Source organism: Lissotriton vulgaris, chromosome 2_1 (assembly GCF_964263255.1).
Source record: "Lissotriton vulgaris chromosome 2_1, aLisVul1.2, whole genome shotgun sequence".
Classification (NCBI taxonomy): Eukaryota; Metazoa; Chordata; class Amphibia; order Caudata; family Salamandridae; genus Lissotriton; species Lissotriton vulgaris.
Window position 1 is genome coordinate 52,792,852 of NC_141687.1, and position 15,812 is coordinate 52,808,663.

A 15,812-nucleotide genomic window follows, 5' to 3' on the forward strand; every position below is an offset into this window, starting at 1 on the left:
CCCTCCCAACAGTGGCAGTCATAACTCGCACACCGTTTATCCAGCTCTGAACTTGATTGGTAGAAACCAATCAGTGCCCGCCCCCGCCCCCTCCTGAGGGAAGGAGCAGTGAATAGTGACGTTGGGTTGCACCGTGCAGTGGATAGCAACACATTTGATGCCATATTTGTCCTTTTCTCCTGCCCGGTACTTTTCTGTAGACTGCCCTTGATAGCTGCATCTTCCACTATATACTATTTACAACCGGTAGTGGTGGTCTCACTGGTAGCACATCATTCTTTGTATGCATTCAATATGAATTTTGTGGTCTTGGTGCCCCTCAAGGTTGGATACCTACTCCCCACTACCCAAGGTGTGAAACCACTACGGTCCTAAAAGAACCAAGTGTCAATGTCAAACATAAAGATAACCTCGGCACTCTGATCAGTTCAATATTGTTACATATGTAGTTCACAGAACAATTTAGACAAGCAGAGAACAATTGTTGACTTGTTCAATTTAATAAAAATATATAGAACATACAAGTTTAGCAGTCTTACTAAAAAGCAAAGCATTCCAATAACATTATATTTCACAAATAGAGGGTACAAATCAATAATCCTCCTATAGGGCATTGGACCGGCAGCCGACACGTGTTTCGTTACAAAGTAACTTTCTCAAGGCTTGGATAGATAATCCATTTAGCTCAGCAGTATTCCATACGTGTTCAAGGACTTCCAGTACGAAAAATGTAGCCACTTGTCTATTAGTCTATTTGATATTTCTTGCCCGGGACGGAAATGGCAGCTAAAGTTTTTTTCTCTCAATAGATCCCAATTGTTGCCTTCAGAGGCTAAGAAGGCTTGCATCTTATTGTTTCGTATATTTACACAATTTTCTGTATTTTGATTTTAAAGATGACGGAAAGGGGTATGATATGCCCCTGTTTGTGTGAAATTGTTCCGTATGCTTGATTCCGGTCCAGGAAAGGCATGGCTTGGCAGTTCGGGCTGGACTGTTCCCATGAGGCACAGGGTCAAGGCTGATTTGCATATGGCCATGTCTGAACTGGGGTGGTGTGGAGTGTAAAAAAACGATGGATTTAGACCCAGATCTCTGTACTGGGGTGAATGTATGACATTGTTCTGCATTCTGTCCATCAACTGTTGTGTTTGCATTTGTCACCCCGAGTGGGACGGGTATGCTCAGACGTGAGTCCCAGGCTCTCCACAGCACTGGAGTCAAGCTATCCTGGCTGAAGACGGCTGATAGCCAGAAACCAGTCCTAGGATGCTTGATTCCGGTCCAGCGAGGACCTGGCTTGGAAGTCGGGCTGGACTGTTCCCAAAAGACACAGGGTGAAGGCTGATTTGCATATGGCCATGTCTGAACTGGGGTGGTGTGGAGTGTAAAAAAACGATGGATTTAGACCCAGATCTCTGTACTGGGGTGAATGTATGACATTGTTCTGCATTCTGTTCATCAACTGTTGTGTTTGCATTTGTCACCCCGAGTGGGACGGGTATGCTCAGACGTGAGTCCCAGGCTCTCCACAGCACTGGAGTCAAGCTATCCTGGCTGAAGACGGCTGATAGCCAGAAACCAGTCCTAGGATGCTTGATTCCGGTCCAGCGAGGACCTGGCTTGGAAGTCGGGCTGGACTGTTCCCAAAAGACACAGGGTGAAGGCTGATTTGCATATGGCCATGTCTGAACTGGGGTGGGGTAGTGTGCAAAAAAACGATGGATTCAGGCCCAGATCTCTGTACCGGGGTGAATGTATGACATTGTTCTGCATTCTATCCATCAATTGTTGTTTTTGCAGATTTGACTATTTACCAGCTCAGGAGCGAGTAAAGAGTGGATAATTTTTGATAGCTCACGTGAGGTGTATGAGGCTGCCAAGATTTGAGAGAAAACATATCCTGACTGTCCTTCATGGGAGGATTTGCAGGAATTCCTCATAGCTTCTTTGTATTGATCCTTATCCTTCGATCAATAGGATTTTCTCAACTTTCGTTCCAGGTTTTACCACCGGCTCTTCTCTTTACTTAACGCAAGAGAGAACTACGCGGCTGAGGGCTTGGACCTTTTTGTAACCTGAAGAGTTAATGGAGCCACTGAGTTAATAGTGTTAATAATCCATTAATTAAAATTTTTGGTTATCCTACAGGTAGCTATCACTTGTTGTATGTTCAGAATTCGCTCTTTTGCTGACATAGAGTATGACATTTCAACTGGGGGTGTTTGGAATGATCATTTAGGATCACAAACAAATGTTGACCATTCCATAGAGGCCCAAAATCCACACTTGCTCTTACTCGGAGAAATCTCTTCAATGATTTTGGAGCCGGATGTTCGTTGTTACAATGCATGTTGTAACAACGCATGCCTTTACCACGCAAGTCTTACAATGCAAGTCGTTACAACGACTTGCGTTGGAGGGCGTGGATTTAGGAATCTTATAATTTTATATTCCAACACCAGTCCCCGTAACAGTAGGGAAGGTGTTGGAATATAAAATTTCAAGATTCCTTATCCCACCGCGCCATCCAGCTCAAGTCGTAGTAACGACTTGCGTTGTAATAGCTGCGGGGTAAAGGCACTGCGGTGTAAAAACCGCTTCGTAAACGATGTTCTCCTTTGGAGCCAGATGGTCAGGGTGACTGGATGCTTGATAGTGAAGACATTCTTCTGCAATGGGCTTTACCATTAAATCCAGTCCAGGAGTCCAGACTTTACTGCAAAACCTGCTATTCGATTAGAAAAATCTTTATTTCGATCACAAGATCATAAAAGATGTACATTGCATCATATATAAAATTTAAAAACGCATTAAACAACATGGTGATCGAGTATTAAAAAAAGGTAGCAAGAGAGATATGCCGCAATTTAAGTCTGTCTTGAGTCTTCAAGTCTCTTTACACAACGGCTTCGAGCATACCACATTGAAGTTAAAAATTTGAATAGAGCAAAGACTAGGGTGGGAGATAGAGCTGTCTTTAAGACTCTGTAGGCGGGTAGAAAAGTTCTAAATCCCAAGTTCCTGAGCAGAGGGACTAGCCAGTATTTCCTGTTCCTCTCATAGCCCTGGCAAAAGAAAACCATGTGAACGTCGTTCTCCTTTGGGTCGTCACATGCCGGGCAACTTTCTGAGGAGGAGCGACACGTCCATGATGCTATAAATGATGCCTGGGGTAGAGTTCCATATCTCCATTGGAGGAATAGTTTCCTAGTTAGTGCTGGAGTCATGGCATCTAAGACACTTTCTAGTTGATAGGAGTCTTTAGTTTTTATGAACTGGTTGGATAATGATCCATCCCGAGTGCCTTCGGTAGCTCTAAGGAGCATGTGTTCGTAATAGGCTCTCACGAGTGCCTTTTTCGGGATCTTTGTGCTGGTGTTTAATGGGTCCGACCATAGTTCAGGGAGTCCTATTGCCTCCAGAGTTCCCTTGATGAAAGTCAGCCACGATATTCTTTTGGCGTTGGGTAACTGTAAAAATTCCTGTAACTCAGCTCTATAGTTTGAAAGGTCTGGGCTGCTCCATAGACGCCGCCAGAATGCCAAAGGTTCGAGACCCAGCTCCTCCGTTATGGGCCGGATGCCCATATCCAGTCTGAGGGGGAGTAGTGGAGTACTCTGTGGAAGAGCAACGATCTGTCTCAGGAATTTATTCTCGATTATTAGTAATTTAGATGATGGGATGTGGCCCCACAGCTCACCCCCGTATGTAACACCCCCCCCGAGCCTGTGCTTTGTATATATGGATAATGGGGCTAAGTGGCCGGTAAGGAGATTTGTTCACTAATCTCATAGTGCCACCCACCAATTGTGCCAGTTTGATGTTTACTTTTGACTGGTGAGCCGACCACGTTAAATTTTCATTAAGAGTGATCCCCAAATATTCAATTGTATGCACTCGTTCTAATTGGACTGTTCCCAACCTGGGTGGTGCTCGGTTGTGGGGCTTGGGGTTGAGAATCATATATTTAGTTTTCTGTGGGTTAATTTCGAGTCCCCGCTCTGAACAGAACTGCATAAACCCCTCCAGGACACGTTGAATGCCCATTGGGGATTTGGATAGCAGCAGGGTGTCGTCTGCAAACATAATTGCAGGCACCCTGCTGCCAGTCAGTTTTGGGGCATCAGTGTTGGGAATCCTGGTCAGGTGGGCAACTACCCCGTTCACGAAGAGGCAAAACAGGGTCGGTGCCAACACACAACCCTGTCTTACCCCTCTGCGAACGGGGAACCTTTCGGTTAAATTGCCACCTCTGCCACACCTAACGCGGGCATAGTTGTTATGATGTAGTCCCATCAGGATCGCCAAGATGTCTCCGGGGACATTCAACTCCTCCATAACTTTCCATAGTTTTGCTCTAGGTACCAAATCATAGGCGGCACGCAAGTCTACGAAGACAATATACAAGGTGCCGCCCTCAAGTACTGCTGTCCTCCAGTATAAGAGGTTCAACCTAAAGATTTGGTCTATTGTAGAGACCCCATGTCTAAATCCCGCCTGGTAGGGAGTCAGGATACCCGTCTCCTCTATCCAATCCTGTAGCCGATCCAAAATCAGTCTTCCAAAAAGCTTTTGGGATATGTCAATAAGACTGATTGGACGATAGTTGGCTGGGAGCAAAGGGGACCCCTTTTTATAAATTGGAACCACCTCTGCTCCCAACCAAGTATCCGGGACCTCCATTCCCCCCAGGATAGCGTTAAATATCAATGTGAGATATGGAGCCCATATCCCTGGTTCCTGCTTGAATAGGTCCCCGGGTACCCCATCGAGACCAGGGGCTTTCCCTGCGGACAAACCAGCTATTGCCACCCTCACCTCTTTTTCAGTGAAAGGGTCACCAATTGGACCTGGGACTAACATACTGCTTGTTGAATTCAGAGACCCTTCCTCCATTGAATAGAGTGCCTGAAAGTGACTCTGCCATAGACTAGGAGCTATATTAGGCTCAATTGCTGAGGATAAGTCTTCTGTGCCATTGGAGACTATTCGCCAGAATTTGCGCGAGTATTTAATGGTTAATGATCTTGAGAGGTTTTCCCAATATTCTTGATCCCACTCATCCCTTGCGTTCACCAGGAGCTTTCTATAGGACCTTCTCCTGGCTTGAATTTCTTCCCTACTTTTGTGCCCCTTTATTGCAAGTAGCAATTTGGCCTTAGACTCCCTGCAGGTATCATTATACCAGGTCTTCTTAGCTATGGATCTTTTTTTCCCCCCTGTATTTGAAAACAAATCTGGCTCTAGGGTGCTAATTAGGTCTGCATGAGTCTGGGCAAGCTTTTCTCTGTTTGCCACTCCTTCCACATCATTCCCTATCTGGAAGGCCTTCTCTAAAAGCGGGGTAATCCTTGCGTATAGTTTTGGTAATTTATCACCGCTGGTAGCCAGTTTCTCCCACCTGACTTTTCTCCGGTTGTTTTCTAGCAGGAGTCCTGACTTGTCTTTATGCGAACCAAGCATTGTGTCTTCATTCCCCAGTAAGGAGTAAGAGAGTTCCAGGGCATTATGATCACTATCCCTTCTCTCGATAACTTTGAAATCATCTATTTGCGACCACATTGATAATTTGACAAGGATGTAATCCAGTCTCGATTCACTACCAGATTTATTATAAGTGAAGATACTTGGTATATCTGATTTGCAACGCCCATTGCAGGCCCTTAAGCCTTGATTTAGAGTGAGGGCAGTTATTTGCAAAGCCAAGGGAGTCCAGGCCCTGGGGGGGGGGGGGGATTGGGGGGGGGCGCCGTCACAGGAACAAGCCAACGTGAATCTTCCTCAAGACAGGGGCCATCTCGTAAGCCTGATAATGGTTCGTACTGTGAGTTTAGATCGCCTCCCACCAGGCATTGGAGTTCCCATGGAATGCCATCTAGGAACGCAGAGAGTTCCTCTATGGTGTTAGATTCTTTTGACATGGGTACCGTTCTTGAGTATATGTTAACGACCACCAATTTCGAGGAGTTTGGCCACTCTAATAGGACGGCCAGAATATCGTCTCAGTCTGTCTCCAAACAGGTAGCCTGGCAGCCTAGATCCGATGCTACCCATGTCGCGAGTCCTCCCGATGGTCTGCCCCTTCCCCCCCACTTAGCGGGTTTGGAAAAGACTGCGTATCCCTGAAATGAGAGTTCCTCACGCGCCTAGGTTTCCTGAAAGAGTAGTATATTTTTTGATTTAATAAAAGAACACCACTCTTGGCAGTCGATTTTGCTAGCTAATCCCGCGACATTCCATGAAATCAGAGTCATGGGATATAGTAAGGTAGTAGAAGGGCCTTTAGTGATGATGTTAACAACACTAATCTCTGAAGTAGCCATCTGAGTTGGGGGTGACTGGCTCAGAGCCGGTCTTATATTGGTATGAGTCACAATTGGATCCACTAGAATAGGCTCCAGAGCTAAAGTTGGTTCTAGTTCATTTTGTGCCCTTATGTATGGTGTTGATACTGGGGGCGTACTATTCCCTGTCCAATGGGATGCAAGCAGTTCACACCCCTCAGTGTCCAAGCGTCAGTCTACCATTTCCAAACTGTTATATCTGTTGTAGGTAGGAAGGTGGGCAGGATAATGCATTCTATGAGGTCCAGGAAATCCTCTCATAATTCCTCCCCCTCCGCCCCTCCTCCTAGTAATAGTCTCCCATCCTGCCTCGTCCCAGTATGGTAAAAAGTGGTCTAAAGGTCTTCCCCTGTGATGAAATGGAACTCTTCTGTCCCTGCGACACCTTTCCCAGTCATCCAGCAACTCTTGATGATGCCCCCATCTATGATCCTCCGGGTTGTATAAGCTTGAGGGATACAAAAATGAGAGGGGGAGGGCTTGGATGTTACTGCCTTGGTCGTCAGAAGCCCAGGCACAGATGTAAGCAGCTGTGCCCGGCTCTCTGAAGGTAACCAAAACACAGTCTCCCCTTATTGATTTTCTAGAATATCCCACCCAAGGGGCCCGTCTGACCATGGAAATATCACTGGTTATTCCTCTCAGGAGTGGTCTATATGTGGATAACCAGCTGATAACCTTATTCCTAAGTGAAGATGTTGGTTCAATTGCCGTAGATTTTAATTCAGGAACCCCTGCCAGGACTAGGGTATAAGGGGCAGCCTCTGGAGGAAGGTTGGCAGGTTTTGGTTTACGGATGGGGTTGGATTTCTCTCCCATAGGTGTTGGATCACCCTTAGTGTCGGCCAGGATAGGAGCAGAGCCTTTGGATGGGGGGATAGTAATTGGGGTTGGAATTGATGTCTGCTGGGTTTTCGGAGGGATGTTGTTGGTGTTGGAGCTGGCCGGAAGTTGCAACGACTTGTTTAAATTGGCTTGTGGGTTTAGGGAGTCAGTATTGGGTGACTTATTCTTTATAACTGAAGTGGGTTCATTGTCCTTTTTAAGCTTTGGATCAGGACCCCCTTTTGTTACTTTAGCTCCATTAGGATCAAGTTTCCTCGAATCAGCTAGTTGCACCGTAGATTTTTCGATGTTAACTAACCTAGCTTCGATCTTGATCAAGCGAGCTTCAAGAGGACTCAGTAGGGACCTAAGAAGTGTGCCAATATCCTCCAATGTGATATCATCGCTGGGATTGTCCACTACAGTGATGTTTGTAACCGGTGGTGGTGCCGTTGGGCTGTGAACTATGAGTGGAATTATAGTACCCGGCTTCTCTAAGTTAGTAACTGTGGTACCTCCTTTCGCCCCTTTTCCCCTCGATGTTTTAAGTTTTGGAGACTTTGTCCTATTGTCTTCTTTGTTTTGTGCCCCCCTCTTCTTTTTTTGTATTGCACCTTCCCTGACCCCCCTGTCTCTGTCAGAGCTGGCCTCTTTGTCGTTATCTACCACTATGTTGGGTTCAAGTGTTGGGGGAAGGATTCCTGGTGAGGTTTGAGGCGTTTGGGAGTTAGGGAGGGCCATTAAACTCATGTCCTCAAGTTCACTGTGTACCTCGATTGTGAAGTCGGGGTCAGTTGTTAGAACGCTAGGTGGTTGAAGTACTCCCGGGTCACTCATTACACTGTTTGTAGGTTCATGTCGCCCCTCCGGGGTTCTAGCTTGAGCCATTGGTCCCATTAGGATCTCCTAACCCAGTCAATTTCCTGGGAAATTCGTCTCTCTAGCACCTCTATTTCCTCAATCAGTAGTGATCCGGCTTTGACAAAATAATTGTCAATGGTGCCCTTAGCGACTCCGGCCGCAGCTAGTGTAGTTTTGCTTCTAGTTTCTCTAGTGCACATTGCTCCGTTGGTTGTGGGCCCAGGTATGGCAAGAGAGGGGGGGCCCGGACCGGACTCTCCCGTACTCGAACGGCCTCAAACGGCCCGCTCTTTGCCCGGTCTTCGCCCGCGCTTCCGTCCGCGTGCGTCCCGCGTTCGCGTCAGGAGGCTGGGCTAAGTAGGAGGAGGAGGGGGCGGGAAGAGGAACCAGGTGCGCGGGATGTTCGTGCGCAAGCACCTCTGGTCCTCGCAGTCCCGCTCCCGGTAGCAGGGGTGTAGTCTCCTCACGGCAAGGTGGTGACCGAGCACACGGGCTCCCAGATCACAGGGCAGGTTCAATTAGAAGGTGGTTTTCACAATCAGGGAAGGCTTCTGCAAAGCACGACTGCGAGCGGCTCCCACGAAGCGGGGGCCGCGAGTCGTTATAAGGCTCACAGGGAGGAGGGGGCGGGAAGAGGAACCAGGTGCGCGGGATGTTCGTGCGCAAGCACCTCTGGTCCTCGCAGTCCCGCTCCCGGTAGCAGGGGTGTAGTCTCCTCACGGCAAGGTGGTGACCGAGCACACGGGCTCCCAGGTCACAGGGCAGGTTCAATTAGAAGGTGGTTTTCACAATCAGGGAAGGCTTCTGCAAAGCACGACTGCGAGCGACAATGCATGTTGTAACAACGCATGCCTTTACCACGCAAGTCTTACAATGCAAGTCGTTACAACGACTTGCGTTGGAGGGCGTGGATTTAGGAATCTTATAATTTTATATTCCAACACCAGTCCCCGAACAGTAGGGAAGGTGTTGGAATATAAAATTTCAAGATTCCTTATCCCACAGCGCCATCCAGCGCAAGTCGTAGTAACGACTTGCGTTGTAATAGCTGCGGGGTAAAGGCACTGCGGTGTAAAAACCGCGTCGTAAACAATGTTCTCCTTTGGAGCCAGATGGTCAGGGTGACTGGATGCTTGACAGTGAAGACATTCTTCTGCAATGGGCTTTACCATTTAATCCAGTCCAGGAGTCCAGACTTTACTGCAAAACCTGCTATTAGTTTTTACAAACCCCAGTCCTCAACATACTGCAAGCAGTTGAACTGCTTCAAAGTAAAAACTTGAGGACAGACAAGATTGGGTCCTCTCAGGAGACAGCCTTCCAATGTCACAGTCAGTTAATGTCTATCTTTGTACAACAACATGAGACACTATCAAACTTCTTGCAAGAGGCTCGATAGGTCTGATGTCAGCGACCTCCAATTTACACAGTGGCTGATACAGATCGCAAGCTGCAAACAGTCATACTCTTCAGTGGCAGCACAAATGTCTTCTCGATCAAGTTTGATGGGTTAGTGATAATGAATATTTCTGTAATATACATTTCCCTAAATTTGGCGAGGTTTAGAAGATTTTCTTTGAAACAAAGGAACTCAGGGCATGATTCACAAAGGAACTCCTCACTCGTGATGGAGGCCCGGCAGTTATGGGGGAGTATCCTCACTCGTAGTGGAGGCCCCGCAGTTGAGGGGGAGTCTCCTCACTCCTAGTGGAGGACCCGCAGTTGTGGGGGAGTCTCCTCACTCCTGGTGGAGGCCCTGCAGTTGTGGGGGAGTCTGCTCACTCGTGGTGGAGGCTCGCAGTTGTGGGGAGTCTCCACACTCGTGGTGGAGGCCCCGCAGTTGTGGGGGAGTCTCCTCACTCCTGGTGGAGGCCCTGCAGTTGTGGGGGAGTCTGCTCACTCGTGGTGGAGGCCCGCAGTTGTGGGGAGTCTCCACACTCGTGGTGGAGGCCCCGCAGTTGTGGGGGAGTCTCCGCACTCATGGTGGAGGCCCCGCAGATGTGGGGGAGTCTCCGCTCTCGGTCAGAATATCCGCAATTGAGAATTCTCATTGGGGAGATTCCGCCCCAAGTGTGGAAACTCCCCCATGACTCTGGGCCTTTACGACGAGTGCGGAGGCCCTGCGTGAATCAGGCCCTAAGTGTTTGTGATCAATACTGACAGTGCAAAAATGTCCATACAGGTACAGGTGGAAGTGAGAACACCCCCAGTGTATTTCTCGATGTGTGAGTAGAATTGTATAGTTACGGCTCAGCTTTCATGGGTGAAGGGTGCACACTCCCTACAAGTTGTTGTTTTAATAGGATGGTTCCTAGTGCAGTAGGGCTAGCATCAACTAATAGTTCAGAGTCTTTCAAAAGATTAAAGTATTCAGGTGTTTCTGCCGTTGTCTCATCATTTGTGGCTTGAGATGATGTCTGCGGTGTCTTAGTTTAGCTCAATGTTCATGTGTCAGTTCTCTGTGGGGTTCTGGAAACATGCCGGATTCCTGATGAACCTCCAAAATAGGTCACCATGCCAAGAAAACTCTTGACTTATTGATGGGACAGGAGCAACTCCTTCAGCTGACAATCTTTACTCAAATAATTGATGCAGGGGTTGAGAAAATCACACTACTTTTGATTAGTGTGAGGCTACGGTCATTAATTTTCTCATGGACACCCAGGAGTCTGGAATAGTACTCTTCGAAGATTTTGACATGTACAAGAACATTGCCCCTGACATTTATGACTCCATTAAGTCCAGCCAAGACTAATTGAATAGACTTTTGAAAAACTTTGGCCAGGTAAGAAATACCAAAATTTAAATACCAAAGGCCAGGGTGGTGGAAAAGGTGGTGATGAACCTATATTTTGAGTCTAAAAGAACATGGGGCATATTAACAAGGGCTTTATCTCAGCATTTTTTGGCTTTAAAAGCCAAAGAAGTGGAGATAAAAATATTGTCCTATCAACAACAGGGTGCTAACATGCAAAATCGCATGTTAGTACCCTTTTTCACTACGCTTCCCTTTGCATCTCTAATGAGATGCAAAGTCGGCGTTCCAGTGCATATTAATAGAAATAGAAACATTTCTCCTATTATCAAGCCTCACGCTAACCCTGTTAGAGACAAAAACAAGCAGCGCTAACCACTGTTAATGCTGCTTTTTTACGTCTGCTAATTTTCAGGCTTAGCCATGTAATCCAATGGGAGGTGGATTACATGGCTAAGTCCACCATGGGCTATCAACAAGGATATCCCTATCCTTGTAGTTTCATCGCTGCATTACCAGAGATAACCTCCCAAAATGCTGCTATCACTGGATTTTTTTATCGCCTGGGCGGTTAGCGTTGGTAATAACGCGATAACCAGACGATATTATCCAGCGATAGCGTTAATTTTCTCTGTTCCTTGTTAATATGCCCCCATGTTTGTAATTGAATTCAGTTTTACCTTGGAACACCCTTTTACCTCTGCTACTAGGTCATCTTCAATCGAAGAGAGGTGGCATTTTCTCTTGATTGTGATATTGAGCACATGCATATCTAAACAAATATGTACTTCTTGATGTTGTCGATGTTTCTTAGCAATGACAATAGCCAAGAACTATTGTATGGCCCCTTCAACTAGTTCTATTTTGTTGACCATTTCTAGCTTCAAATGTTCAGCTTCCACTGTAGTCCTCAAATCCAAATCACATTTTGGTAGTGTGGTACAGTTGTTGGATGGAGTGGTCTGTGTGTAGCTTTGACAATCTTGCTCTTTAAGAATTTGGGGGCATATTATCAAGAAACGGCATTAAACTTATCGCAGCTTTAGCGGCAGGAAACTGCTGCTAAAGCGGCAATATTGGGCTTGATAATATGCCCTTGAGAATTCCCATAGAAGCCCATGTTCTGGTGTGAACATACGCTTCTCAACGGCATATTATCAAGCCCATTATCGCCGCTTTAGCAGCAGTTTCTTCCGCTAAAGCGCTGATAATTTTAACGCCCTTATTAATTATATGCCCCTCAGTGCCTTTGTATAGATCATCAAACTCTTTCAATAGGAACCCCAAGTCATTAGCATGGATGCTGAATACAAACTGTATTTGGCCTGCCTGTTTGGCAACTCAGCAAGGTCCCCAATCCTTTTTGAGTGACATACACATCTTCACCGAGACTGACTTGTTATTGTGTGTTCATTGTTTTATTGACGGTGCTGGTCGTCATGCTGTATTGCCATAGGCCAAGTTCCTAACTCTTATTGGACAGAGATATGAAGGAGAATGAAAGACATCATCAGGACATCGACGGATACATCTGCCTCGATTAAGGCAGTTAGTGTCTGTCCGCCCATCTGCGCGTGACATTTATGTAGAGAATGACCATAAACCTTACCTTGTTCCAAGGCATTACTACACACACAGATCCCTCATTCTCATCATCATCGTCCATGTCTTCAGTGAGAGGCTCAGTTTGCAGAGATGTGACAGCACTCACAGCCCTTTTCAGGATTTTTTTCTGTTACATGAGATGAGCATCAGACTTTGGGAAAATTGTTGTAATTTAGTAGTGACTGGGTCAGCGTTAGCAGAAGCCATTATTATTATTATTATTATTATATAGTCATTTATATAGCACACAGCTACCTCCGACGGAAGTGTCCCGGCGCTAGAAGCCGTCCTGTAGTTAGAGATTATCTTGACCGTATAGTGGAATCCATTTTGTACTTCTGTCAGCCATTTTGTTTGCCATGTGCTCACCATGTGCTCTGTCCTACCTTGCTGTTCACTGCTCTTGAAATCTGCCTGGAGACGAGATATATTTAGCCTCCTCTGTTCTGCACATGCTCAGTTGAGCTTGCAGCTGTTGTCAATCCATTTCTGTCAGGATGTGTTTACTAGAAACTAGCCACTGTTAACTCCTCCTACTTGTCGACCCTGCATTTTTTGTATGACCTTATATGTACGTAAAACCAGCATTTGTACTTTTACCGCCTTCTTTTTAGCCCCTGTGTGGGTATAAAAGGACCATGCTGTGTGCTACTTCATGCATTACCGAAGGGTGCTGTGCGAATGTAGTTCCACCTCATGATGTTTAATAAACTCTGTCTTTTCTATTCCAGTTTCTGTGCCAACTTCTTCCTATTGGTCTGAGGACTCTGTGCAGAGAAGGGTAAATCCCTTGCACTGGTCGGCCTTGCTGAGGCTTGCCACCACAAATTGATAAATATTTTTCAAAAAATGAAAAATTTTTTGCTCCTGATTAGGGTACTCACCTACAAGTGAGAATGTTCCACCGCAATGTCCACAGGATGTGCCTTTTGTGGCATGTAATGCAGGTATAGGACATGTGGCAGCTTTGGTAACCAAGGGGATTATTTATATTTACAAGAGGCCTGTGCTGCAGGAGCGCCACTTTTTTTGACGCTCTGGTGGTGCAGGCCTCTCAACCATATGGAGTAAGTACGGCAGCACCTTACTCAATGAGACCTTCCCTGGGTGTTGCGGTAGGTGTTCCCAAGCAACACCCATGTTGAGTAAGAATAAAGTGGTCGCACTTCTGTAGTCTTTCGATGCGACAGGAAGCGGTGTGTGAGAATATTGTCTGTTGCGCGAGTTCTTTGACCTAACAATACAGAGCCCGTTGATTGCTTTATGATGAGAAATACACCTTACAATTGCTAGAATCTATAAATATTAGTTATTTAGTTATGGGAAACCTTTAATCTATTCCAGCACCGGTTTTGGGTTACACGTTGTGGTCAGTGTTTTAAATGGGCAGTACAGAAGCACAGGTGCCAAGTAATGAACCTGCTACTCATTCAATGTACAGGCCGCACCTGCTAGTGCTGCGCTTGCTCACACACCCATACAAAAGATGCTTCCGCGCAGTCATGTTCTTCAACATCTTTTCCAAATACCAATATACCGTCTTGGAAAGCTACTGCTTCAGTAAGAACATCTAGGATTTCTTTCATTAACCTTTGGAATACTGAAGCAGCGCTTGCCACACCAAAAGGCATTCTGGAAACCTAAACAAACTCTCAGGAGTGATGAGCACAGTCAATTTTTAGATTCCTAATGCACCACCACTTGATGGTATGTCCTGGCTAAATCAAGACATGAAAACTCCTGTGCTGCAGCCAATGTTGATACTATCCCACGTAGATTCGGAAGTGGATGGGAATCCACCCAAACAGCATTATTGAGACTGCGTAGATCAATGCAAAGGCGCAATTCCCCATTGGGTTTGACAGAAATAATAACTGGAGAAATCCAGGAAGAAGACTCAACAGGCTCAATAATTTTCTATTTACACATTGTAATTGTAATTGTAATTTTGGTTTTATAGAGCGTATTATCACCCAGAGGTCTCTAAGCGCTGTTTAGAGGGAGCACCTGAAACTGTTGGAATGGACAGGTGGCTTGCTTAAATATTGCCCCAAGCCTCTGATAAAAGCAGCTTCTTCCTAAAAGGTAGGAGGTTAGCTTCCTTGCACAGGCTTGCTGGGTGGGTATTCCACACCTGAGGGATTGATGTTGAGAAAGTCCATAGAAGACAGGTTGAAACGGGGGCATACCAGTCGGCAGGCCTCTGCTGACCGAAGCGCCCTACTAGGGATGTAGGTGACTAAGCTGTCCTTGATGTATCTTGGGGCTTGGCCATACATGTTTTTATGAGTAATGCAGAGACCTTTGAACTTGATTCTCTGCCTGACCGGGAGCCAATGTAGGTCACGTAGTAGAGGCGTGGCGTGTGCCAGTCGAACATGAGTTCCGACAACTGCCAACACCTGTTGTGTCATGGATAGCTTGGCTTCAATTTTGATGCCAAGGCTTTTCATGGCCACGGCTGGTTCCGGAAACGGCCCAAGTTCTTTTGGCCAGAAGAGGTCGTTCCATGGGTTGGAAGCTGTGGTCACCGCCAATACCTCTGTTTTGTTGGGGTTTACCTTTAGAGAGTTAGCCGTCATCCAGTTGACAGTAAATTTTAAAATGTTTTTGCATCTTTAGATGAGCCGCTGATGAATTGTCAATCTGGATAATGATTTGGGTGTCGTTGCGTAGTTATAAATCCAGCACTCCATATGATTCAGTGAGGAGATCAGGGCCTGTAAATAAACATTGAAAAGGAGGGGCGATAGTGCTGAGCCCTGGGGTACTCCGCATGAAATAGTGGCTGGTTCGGACATCAGGTCGGCTAGCTGGACTCTCTGGGAGCAGGTCTTTGAGAAAGGAGGTGAGCAACGGGCCCGCAGGTAGACAATGCATGCCTTTCCGTGGCGGCAATACCGCCACGGAAAGGCATTGAAAAATGCCCATACTAATATTGCTGGCAGTGTCTGATAGACACCGCCACCATATAGATCCCTTTTCCGCCCGGTTGCCTTGCCCGGAAAAGCGGCGGACGGTCTTTCTGTCCACCGCGGACCCCCAGCCATGATAATATCATGGGGGGTCATTCCGGCACGGATGACGGGCGGATAGCCCCCTCCTGGCCAGCGGTGGCGATCCCCCCGCCATCCTAATGGACCCCTTAGTCTCGTAAAATTCAGCCTTCCGTGATATGATAACCTTTTTGTAGGAGGCAAACATTGATACTTAGACTGCCCGGGCGCTGGGGTCGTATGCTTTGCCCCAGGTTCTCTCGCATTGGTGAAGTGATTGTTTCATTTTCTTAAGTGCATCGTTAAACCAAGGTGCCCTTGTTCCCTTGTCCAGGATTCTAACCCTACGAGCTGGTGCCACGACGTCGCTGGAATTCTTAAGCCTTAACGATAGGGTGGCGCTGTCAGCCTCTAAGTTTCCCT